We start from the raw sequence: 11,117 nt of genomic DNA on the forward strand, positions 1-11,117 counted from the left end.
AGAGTTTATACCCAGGATAATTTTAGGAGAAGAAGACAAAGAATGAACTTTGGTGTGTTTAGGAATGGGGAAAGAGTTCTCTATTTATAGAGATAGGGAAGAATAAAATCAATAACAGACAATAAAAAACAATAAATAATTTGGCAGTTGCAGCACTTAAGAATTTGACTGTTGGAATATTACCGTTTTTGAAACGTTTCTTTTGCAATAATATGATATTATTACAACACTTTAAAGGTGGAAAAGCTGGACAGCAGAGGCAATGAAGAAGTGTGTGAGGGGGTGGAGAGGTGTTTGGGTTTTTGAAAGGGGAGAGAGAGAGATGAGAGTGAAGAAGGCTTAAATGGAAAGAGGAGGTTTTGTGCCATGGAACCGCGAATCCATTTCCATTAGAGGAAAACCTAAAAAAAAGTTTCAAACAATTCACCTGTTAAATTGATTCATGATAAAAAGCGAAAACAAACCATTAAAAAGAAAAGGAAAAACTTGCAAACATTATCTAACAAACCATTATACTTGATTCCTGGAAATCTCAGACTCAATAGACCAACGAGAAAAAAAAGAGTATAAAATCACTTCCAAAAAGGTTCGTGGGAAAAGCAAATTGATGAAAACCACTAGTAACAGTTATTACCACTGCCACTTGTGATTCATGAAGAGACGATCAAACTAAAAGCGTGGCCGCATTAAATCCAGACAACAGATCGTATTAATTATAAAGTAGATTCTCCGTCGTCTAAGTTTAGATTTCCGTCGAGGTCTCACAGTTTCAGATTTCGACTATTGTTGCCTTTGCTGGTTCGTTAGATTTGCAGAGGGATGATCTCGCCTTTCTGGTGCGTTTCTCGCGTGGGGAAGTGAAGGATGGTTGTTTGGTTGCACGTAATGGAGCTCGTTTTGCGTGGTACAGGCGATCTGGTAAAGGCAATCAGGTAAAGGCAATCAGGACTTGCAATCTCGCCTGACTGGTTGTTGAAATGAGAGAAGATGGAAGATGAAGATAGACTCGTGTGCACCACTACTCCGTCATCTTAAAAAAAAACTCCACGTAGTATAATACTGCCATGTCAACATTTGAAGGGTGCACCATGTCATCACGTATAGACGGCGTCAGTAATAATTTAACGGAGATGGCTCAATTAGGTCATTTTTACAAATTTTTGGACCCGATTGAGATTAAAAAAAAATGATGACCCAATTGAGATTGACACACAAATACGAGGACCAAGGGTTTAAACCTTTATTTTTATCAAACACTGTTACATTATTTCTCTTGCCATAGTTTTTGTCCTAGTAAAATTTTGTTGTTTGTGTGATTTTTTTTATTCAATAAAATAACGATGTTATGTCATGTGATATTTTCTTGAATTTTAAAATTTTCATTCATCTCATAATTTTAAAATTTATTGACTATCATGTTAATTATCAATTTATTTGATAATTAAAATCATTAATTGTCATGAATTATGAATTTTGAATTTTGAATTAATAATTAATGTTTTATATAAAAGTACACATTAAAACAATTATAACTTTAAAATATTTCAATATATCAAATGATAAAAGGAATTTGTACAAAAATAAATATGTAACTAATTTTTTATTATAAATGAAAATGTGATAAGGACTATCATTATCAACCAAATAGATATTTTCAATGACATTTTCTTTTGAGAAATAATTAATTAACTATTTTGCATAACTTAATTGAAGAGAAAAATGATGTTTTTTTAAAATTAAATTAAGGTTTAATCATTCAGGAAGTCCCTATTTTCGAGGGGAATCTCAATTTCGTCCCGTTCTTTTTTGGTTTTTCAATTGAGTCCCAATTTTCTGAAAATTACAACAATTGGACCTTTTCCGTTAAACGGCGTTAGTGTGTGCTTGACGTGGCACGCTGAAATGAGTTTTTAATTGACCTGTAGGGGCACATCTGTCTGACGTGTATATTTATATTTTTTTAAAAAAGAAAAAAGTAGGATTGTTGGGTTGTGAAGCTGCCTCTAACAGTTGCGTGATGGTGAGGCGTTGTCCATCGGCATTTGGCGTGGTGAAGGTCGTGCCTTAGGGTTTTGGTGTTTTTTATGATGGTGCTTAAGACGGGAATGGTAGCCGTAGAGGTGACGGCTGGGGAGAAACCCACTGACCCCGACGGTGGTCATTGACGGAGTCTAGCTCCGATGTGGAGGTAAAGCTCTTACCTTTTTCCGTGGTAGCTTTAATGGCATCTAAGAGATCGGGCGAGACGTCATGCTAATGATCTTCATCTCCAAGGAAGAGGAAACCTCTGGTCAGCGCACTGGATTTTGAGACCGCCGAAGCCGACGAGGGAAGTGCCGACACGGAGGTTGTTATTGCATTTCCAGATTTTGTAGGTATTGGAGTGGGCGATCTTTCCTGCGCTTAGTGTTCGCTAATTTGGGGCTTTTTGTTTGCAGGGTTACATGATAATGGAGACGAAGGAGACGAACTCCGATGCTCTAGTGACAGCGGCGCCTGGTGACGTGGCGAAGGTTGATGGACGAACCCGATTTGGGGGTTCTCCTGGAGGGTAGAAAATGATGGTTCTAGTGAAAAAACTAATTCTAGTTCTCCTGGAGATGTTTTAGGTCTTGGAAATTATGGTTCTGATGTTGATGATGAAGACAATGAAATTGAGAGTTCCAGTGTGGCAACTCATTTTGTGAAACTAATTTTGTGAATGCTCAAATCAAAATCATGTCTTTACCATCCAATGATTTTGTTTCTGATCAATTGCATGATAACAAGGTTACTAGAGCATCCGATCTTTCATATTCTTCCAAAGTGGTGCCTGAAGATCTTAGGGATAACGGGCTTGATGCCATTCAAAGAAGCCATGATAAATTTAATGGCTTTAGTTCTAAAGATACTTCAGGGGCAGCAAGATATGAACTGCTTGGAAAGAGCATTAGTGGGGGAAAGGAAAAAAAATGATCATTCAGGTAAGGAAAGCAGAAGAAAATATGAAAAAAATGACAGGAATATACACATCAAACAGATGTGCCCTACGCGTCAATAAAACACTAACGTCGTTGAACCCAATTTAACATAAAGGGTCCAATTGTTGCAATTTTCAGAAAATTGGGACCCAATTGAGAAACCTAAAAAGAACGGGACGAAATTGAGATTCTCCTCCAAAACACAGAGACTTCCAGAATGATTAAACCTTAAATTAAAGAGCCAGTAACTAAGGCTTAACTTGCGCTTTTAAAATTTCTTTCTCAATCGTGGAAAAAATTGTAAGTTACAAACAACTTTGGTATAACATTTTGATGTTACATATATAACGGTTATTTCTTTTAGCAATTTCATACATTCTTCCTACATTTCCACGGGTGTTTGAGAAAAATTAAAATCATCCATTGAAAATATTTTGGTCTATATAATTAAAATTATATTTTAAATATGCAACTCAGAACTAAAATAATTATATTTAATTGTATAATTTGTAAATATATTCCTAGATATATTTCCAAATTTAAAGATGATAATTTAAAACATTTATATACATAATATGTTTTTAATTTGTATAATAAAAAATATATTTGAAAGTATATTTTAGATTGTATAATATTTAATATATTTTTAAATTATTATCATATAAAGATATATTTTAAATCAAGTAATCCAAAAATTTATTCGTTAGATTGTAGAATTAAAATATGTTTTTTAATTACACAATTCAGATATACATTCTGGATTGTATATTCAAAATAGTGTAATTCAAAAAAAAAAAAAAAATAGAGTTACATATTTAAAATTTCATATTTTGTATTCGTATTTACAGTAGTTTATTCTTATCTTATTTCTAGTTTTTAACATGTATTTGTAATTTTTTTGAAATAAATAGGAGTTTTTCCAAATACTAATTATGTATTGTATTTTTATATTATACTTTTGTAAGTTGTCTATCATCATAACCTTTGTCTATTCTTTTGTCAATCTTATATTTTTCTATATAATTCCTTTAAGCTGATTTTCTTTCATTGGATTCCTAATTTCTAGGACTTCAATTTGGTTACAGGGAATGCAAGACTCGTTAGAAATTATGGTTTTTTTTTTTTTTTTTTTTTTACTTTTGTAAGAAGGGTGTTGCTCCCTGCACCTTCTCAAGTGGGACATGTACCTCCCCACTATTTTAATTTATTTCAAAAATATTTTATATCTCTCCACATTTTCTTTTATTTCAAAAATATCCTACACCTCCCCACTATCCTTAACAATTTTTCTCTTTTTCTCTCTACATTAATGGAACATTTACAAGGCTCATTAATGGAGCATTTACATGACTCAAATTTGAAATTGTGATATATTTTCTTAAATAAGTTTGATTCAATCTTATTTTTGTGGTTGAATATATTTTTTTCTTTTCAAATTACTTAATAAATGGTAAAATTTTGTTCTAAATTTCTAGAAAAATGTTTATATATATGTGTTTTTTTTACATATAATATCTATAAATTTGTCGCAGGGCCTTATAAAATCCCTCTTCATGTTCCGTCACCACGCTGGCATTAAGTTCTGAGATCCTCTCCCGCGCAGCCTTTAGATCCTCCTGAATGGCATTCAGATCTGTATGCAAGACGACGGTTCTCTCTTGAAGCCTCTGTTCAATTTCCCTATGTTCAACGACCGCCGACTTCAGCTGCTTACACTCCTCAATCAAATCGGAATTGGCAGCTCGAGCTTCTTTAACAAATCGGCCGTCTCGTTCAGCTTATCAGTCGTCTCCTTAAGCTTAGTGGAAGTCTGGCTCAGCTCCTGACGAACCTCAGTTAAACGTTGTTCTTCTTCCTCGCGAGTTTTTCGCAAGGCCTCCAAGTCTGCTTCAAGAGTCGTCGTTTTTTCTTGTTCCTTTAGCAGTGTGACTTTCACCTCCCCCGATCCCCGAACATCGCCGTAATCTCTAAGATATCCCACCATCGAGGCGGTTCGTGTCGACATTTCAAAAATGGCCTCCAACAAGGTGGGCCCGGACATCGATTCCAAAATGGCCCGATGGGCTGGTCCCATGTGGAAATCCACACGACGACCAACATTATAATCAACGCTAAACACTCCACCCGGAAGGAGAACGACCGGCTCACTACTCTCTCGGCGGTTCCTCTTTGAGGACGACCTATCTCCTTCCTTACAAGATTTTCTCTTCCTGTGAGTCGGCACAGATGTTCCGGTAGGAGCCGACTGAGATGCCGCCTCAGTATGGGGATTCATACTTGCCACAGGAGAAACTCTCGTAGTGATTGGAACTGAAGAGGGATTGGAAGTGCCCTCTCCATCTAGAGGTTGAGAACCCCCAGGCAGGCTCATTTTCTCCCTCACAGGTAGGCCTTCGGGAATGGACTCACCCACTGGAGGTCGAACGACAACAATCATTTCCCGGCCGGCAGGAGGGGGACGTTTAGGAGGAGGAAGAATGCCACCTCTAAAGTTGAGGGCGCCTTAGAAGACCCCCTCTGGGCTATCAAGAAGTTGGATTGGCGGGGATTCGGAGCAGCCATGATATCTGAGAAAGCAACAAATTCAATTAAGTTATCACTTTAACAATAAATTATAAATCGAACTAATAACATATCGAGCACTCTCTAGTTACAATCCTCGAAATGAAGGTAGTCAACCAGGTTGCGGGTAGGGAAGCGGCGTGGAAGAGTATCGATAACATCAACGACGCAAAGGTCGACGATATCTAAGTCGTACTTGACGTAGGCTTTTATTTTCTTGGGATTCTCCATCCAGTACAGAGGAAAAAGGGGAAACCCTTCCTCGTAAAAAAAATCACGACGACCGGCCTCGGTGATAACGATCTTAAAAAACTGATCTTTAAAGTTCTTGTAAGACTTGGAGTATGGCTTGAACAGTATCCGATCCTTCACGGAAGTCAAAGACACCCACCCCCCCCTTCGGGGAAGGACGAATGTCAAAATAATAAAGGAAGGCGAGAACGGTGGGTAACACGCCCACAGCTAGACACACCACACCGAACGCTTGAACCGTCGCCCACGCATTCGGATGGAGTTGCGTCGGCACCACGTTCAAAGCGCGAAGTAAACCCATTTTGAAGTTAGTGAAAGGAACTCGAATATGCAACTGGTCCAAGAAAGTCGCATAAACGAAGAAAAAATCTTCCACGCCGGAACCCTTCCCGTGGCACACGCGTTCGTTCTCGTGACTGACCGCTACTCGTATTAACCGGGCATCGACCTCATCCCTCACTATATAAGACCGACTAATAAAATCTTCTAGACCTATAGGCAAAAGGGCAGACACCTGCGTATTTACATCAAAGTCGGCCCAATCATAATCGTCGATCGTTGGTAGACTCCCGACCGGAGCCAGAGGAACCGGGTCGACTCCCACCCCACCCCGCAATAAAAAAAGAGGGACCCCGTGGAAAATCTGATCCGCGTCGACAATCGGAGGCTGCGTCCGGGGACCACTGCCGCTATTGCCAGTGGTTGCCACGGCCATAGCAGGAGGAGCTTCCCCGGACGGAGGAGGCCTTTCTGGAGAAGAAACGTCCTTGAAAGCAGAATTAGTAGAGGTATAACCTTCGTAACGGCTACCCTCGCCGCTGCCACCACCCACGTGCCACCACTACCACCGCGACCTGATGACTCCAAAGAAGACTCAACAGCAATGAACTTCATTTTATTACTTGGGGGAAAATGAATGAAGAAGGAGAAAAGGCTTGAAAAGATGACGATCAGTTTCTATAACACCCCTATTTATAGAAAAAGTTTTGAAAAACTGAAACGCATCCTCACCATCCAAGGCTATCATGTCCAATGGCCCAGATCGAAAGACGTTACGGTTGCCCAGTGATGACAGTCCCCAAGAACACTCCACATGTCTTTTCCCACCTAAAACAAACCCTCACGGAAGGTGAGGCGTCCGCTCCTCAGATAGTTCGGTTACTTCCAGCAACCCTACGGCAACTATGTTGCCTAGGGCTTGGGGGGACCCCTATTTATAGGCATATTTTTTCAAACACTGAAACACAATCCCCGAAAGCATCTTTACGGAAACGCCCACTTCCCAGGATGAATGACCACTTGCAAAACCCTACGGCAACTATGTTGCCTAGGGCTTGGGCCTGTGTACCATATGGTCCGAACGGACCGAATATAGACGTCTGGACGTGGTTTCGATATGTGGGACCGGACATGACGGACGGTCCCACTAGCGCCGACGTCCCCAGAAAACTCCGTTTCAAGAACAACGGCCTTCACAGTAAGGGTTTTCACGAATATCTGCATTACTGCTAAGATCTCCAAGATCGCAAGAGCTTCAGTGGGACCGGCCGCCCTAAACGGACGGACTTGCATGAGTATTATGGTGGAGATGAACGAAACATTAAAATTAAATTAAGGTAAAACATGATTAACAATGATGGGCCGATGATTGGGCCGTAATTAAGGTTTAACTAATCACAGGTCCATAACAAAAACTGTAAATATAGGTCAAAGGTGAAAGATAGTTGGTTACATTGAATGCATATTTACTTTCTACATCTACTTTCTCTTTCTATCTCTACCCTTTGATCATACATTGACTTGAGCGTTGGAGTATCATTAGCAGGTACCCGGCTGGACGTGATGGACGGAGGTTAAAGATTGAACAGAAGAAATCAAGGGAGACGACCGGGAAGAAGTGTGAACGACTGGACGAACGAAGGTAATTATGTAGGAGGACTCGACAACGGAACAACCGGAACATTAATCAATCAATTTTTACTATGCAAAGTGAATATTACTAGAAATTAGTTCCTACATATTGTAAAATATATGTAGAATAATGAGTCGTACTCTAAAAAGTTGTTACTCTTCACATCACTTTCCTAGTAAAGGAATCAATATTTCTAAATCTAAAGTTGTTGAGCCAAATTTCTCTTACGAAGAATATTAATAGTATCTCTAGTTAAAGTTTGGTCACCAAGTATAATCTTTCACCCATTCTACTATGTTAAAAACCATTTCTCAAATCTTGCAAGGTCAAATTTTATGGCTAATTGATTAAGATGCTCCTAATCATACTTCTAGTAATGCTTCATTATTTTCTTCTATATTTCTTCCTAAAATTACTCATGTTATTATGTTAGTCAATGGATTTAAAGTTACTTCATAGGGTATTGGTTGAATCTCCATTTCTCCCTTCTTAAACATAAAGCATGATTTTTATCCCTAATTGTCCTTTTAATCTTGTTTCCTTAACTCAATTAATCAAATATTTGAATTGTGTCATAATCTTTTATGCTAATTATTTTGTTACACAAGAGCATGGTATAAGTTGATTTATTGCTGAAAAACATGAATTTAGAGGATTCTAGTATCTTGGTACTAAAACATCAATGTCTTGTTTAATATCCTTATCTCTTTAGCTTTCAAAAGATGACTTAGGTCATCCACCTTTATCAAAATTACAAAAGGTGATTCCTAAGCTTAACAATCTTTAAGCCTTAGAATGTAATTTGTATCAATTAGGAAAATATATTTTGTGTTCTTTTCCAAAAAGAAATAAAACAAAATGTTACTCTATTTTTTCTATAATTTATTCAGACATTTGAATTCCAAGTCAAGTCACATTTTGTAGATTTCATTGATGAACATTTTCTTTGTTGAACTTTATTTACTTATTGAAAGATAGGTCTAAACTTTTGAATATCTTTGAGTCTAAACCAATTTGGCCAAGTGATTAGGACTTTAAAAAGTGAAAATATCAAAAAAATACTTTTCTTCTACCTTTTCTACTTTTTAAATTTCATATTGTACTTTTCATCATTCCACCTATCCTAATGCATTTCAACAAAATGGTATAGCACGATATTTTATATCAGACTACCTATATTAATTCACATGACATTTCACATCAGTCTATTTCCTAATAAACACTTAATTGAAACTATTCAATCCTTATTATTGGTATCAATCTATTTCATTCTTACTGCTTATTATTTTATTAATAAAATAATTTTTTCTTTGAATAATAAAGTTTCATATTCCATTTTTGAACATATTTTTTCCATTTTTCCTCGAGCCTTTGGTTGTGTGTTTTGTGCATGATGTTTTTCCATGATCAAGAAATTTTTCACTTTGAGTTATCAAATGTGTCGTCTTTAGAATATTTTTGTCTTAAATCAAGTATCGATTTTGTTCTTTTGATATTTAAAAATATTACATGTATAAGTTTCATTTATTTTATGAAACTCTTTTATTTTATTTCTCCACACAAGATGTTAACTTTGCTTAACAAGTCTTACATATTCTTTTATTTTATTTCTCCACACAAGATGTTAACTTTGCTTAACAAGTCTTCCATATGCCTTTGGTTTAACCTTTTGTATATCCAATCCCAAACACAGTTTTGTCCTCTCTCAATAATCCAAATTCCTTTCATCAACCCATTTTTATTAGGTCATCATCTCGTAACTCAAACAACTAGTCCAATACCACATAAGAAGTCATCTTGATAAAGTCTTTCACTATCATTCACAAATGGTAATGAGAATTCTAGTTGAACTATTGCCATTCACAAATGTATTCACAAATGTATTATGATACTAATTAAGTTGATTTTCTCCCATAAATAGACCATCTACTCTAAGATATTATATTTTACTTGGAGAAAAATAAGAAATAAAATATTGTTCCTCAATCATTCGTTGGAGCTTATTATAAATAAATAGCATCTCTCACTTCTGAATTATATAGTATAATAGTTTTTCCAAGAATTAGATTGTTGTGAAATATAGTTCATGAAGACATATTATAATAACCAAATTGTTCTCAACATTGTTTCCAATTCAGTATTTCATTAGAAGATTAAAAACATTGAAATTGAAATCTGCATGGATTTTGTCGGATCAAATGATTTACATGTAGATGTATAACTAAAATCTTTAATAGATTTACATGTAGATGTATAACTAAAATCTTTAATAGAAACTATATTGAACTTATTTATTCCAAACTCGGATCAAATGATTCCATGTAGATGTATATCTAAAATCTTTTAAGAGAACCTATATTGAACTCATTTATTCTAAACTTGTTACGTACAATTTCTGTTTCAGTTTAACAAAAAGCTATAGAATAAATAGTTTTAAATAATTCCTCCAAGAATTCAATTTTTGTAAAATTAAGTGAATGAAAATATTTTCATGAAATAACTAAACACTAAAATAAATTATCATGTTTTACAGTGAGTTTGTTTCCAAACTAAGCACATATAAAATTTGAATGCTTCGACATGTTGGAAGTGTTAGAATAATTAGTTTAAATAAAATTTATCGTAAAAGTTTTAGTTAACCTATAATATACCCAAAATTATTATAAATACAAGATCCTGACAGGAAAATTCAGTTTCAAATTCACCGTCTATTCTTTTATATTTCTTAAGTGACGAGAAGATTCTAATCTTATAAAGTACCACGATTTCTGTAGCTAGTCATATAATTGTGCTAATAATCTCATAATGAAGAAATAACGTACCACCATGATGAGATGACAGTAGTTACACACACAAGGCCACAACCTCAGGAAGAATATAAATTTAGGTGCTGTTTGCTTTCAATTCTACGCAATTATAGCAGGTTTCACTATGAAAAACCCAAGAAGTTTTCTTTCTCAATGGATAAATTTCAAGAGTAACAGCTTTNATACTAGAGAACTGATACNTGAAAAACCTTACATATATGAGATCTCAAACAAAGGCCAGGGCGATAATGATCAGTAAATTAATATCACCACTCACACAACAGGGCTACAAATACGTAAATTTACAGAACACACCTCTTTGTATTTTCATGGCAAAAACAAAATTCAAAATTTTGTGAAGAACACCACTACTAAAGTCTAAATAAAATAAAACATTGCCTAAGTCAAATTCGAGTCATCATGTTGAGNTACAAACATGACCAAGATAATAATCAATTCGCATTTTNTAGGACTTAATCTTCATCTGCGCCTGCAGGTTGCTCTCCTCTCCTTGGACCACCAGCTGGTTTTGCCATGATAATCTGAAGAAAAATAAAATAAAAATCATAACTCCCCAACTTCACACTCTGAAAGTTAAACAATGATATATGGAAACATCCATAT

General features: G+C 35.8%; 1 pseudogene; it reads right to left on the reverse strand.

Annotated features, from left to right (window-relative positions):
- Positions 1-10,687: 10,687 nt before the first annotated feature.
- The window catches only part of LOC106754925, a 10,078-nt pseudogene continuing 9,648 nt past the window's right edge, over positions 10,688-11,117 (reverse strand).

This window comes from Vigna radiata, unplaced genomic scaffold (assembly GCF_000741045.1).
Source record: "Vigna radiata var. radiata cultivar VC1973A unplaced genomic scaffold, Vradiata_ver6 scaffold_305, whole genome shotgun sequence".
Classification (NCBI taxonomy): Eukaryota; Viridiplantae; Streptophyta; class Magnoliopsida; order Fabales; family Fabaceae; genus Vigna; species Vigna radiata.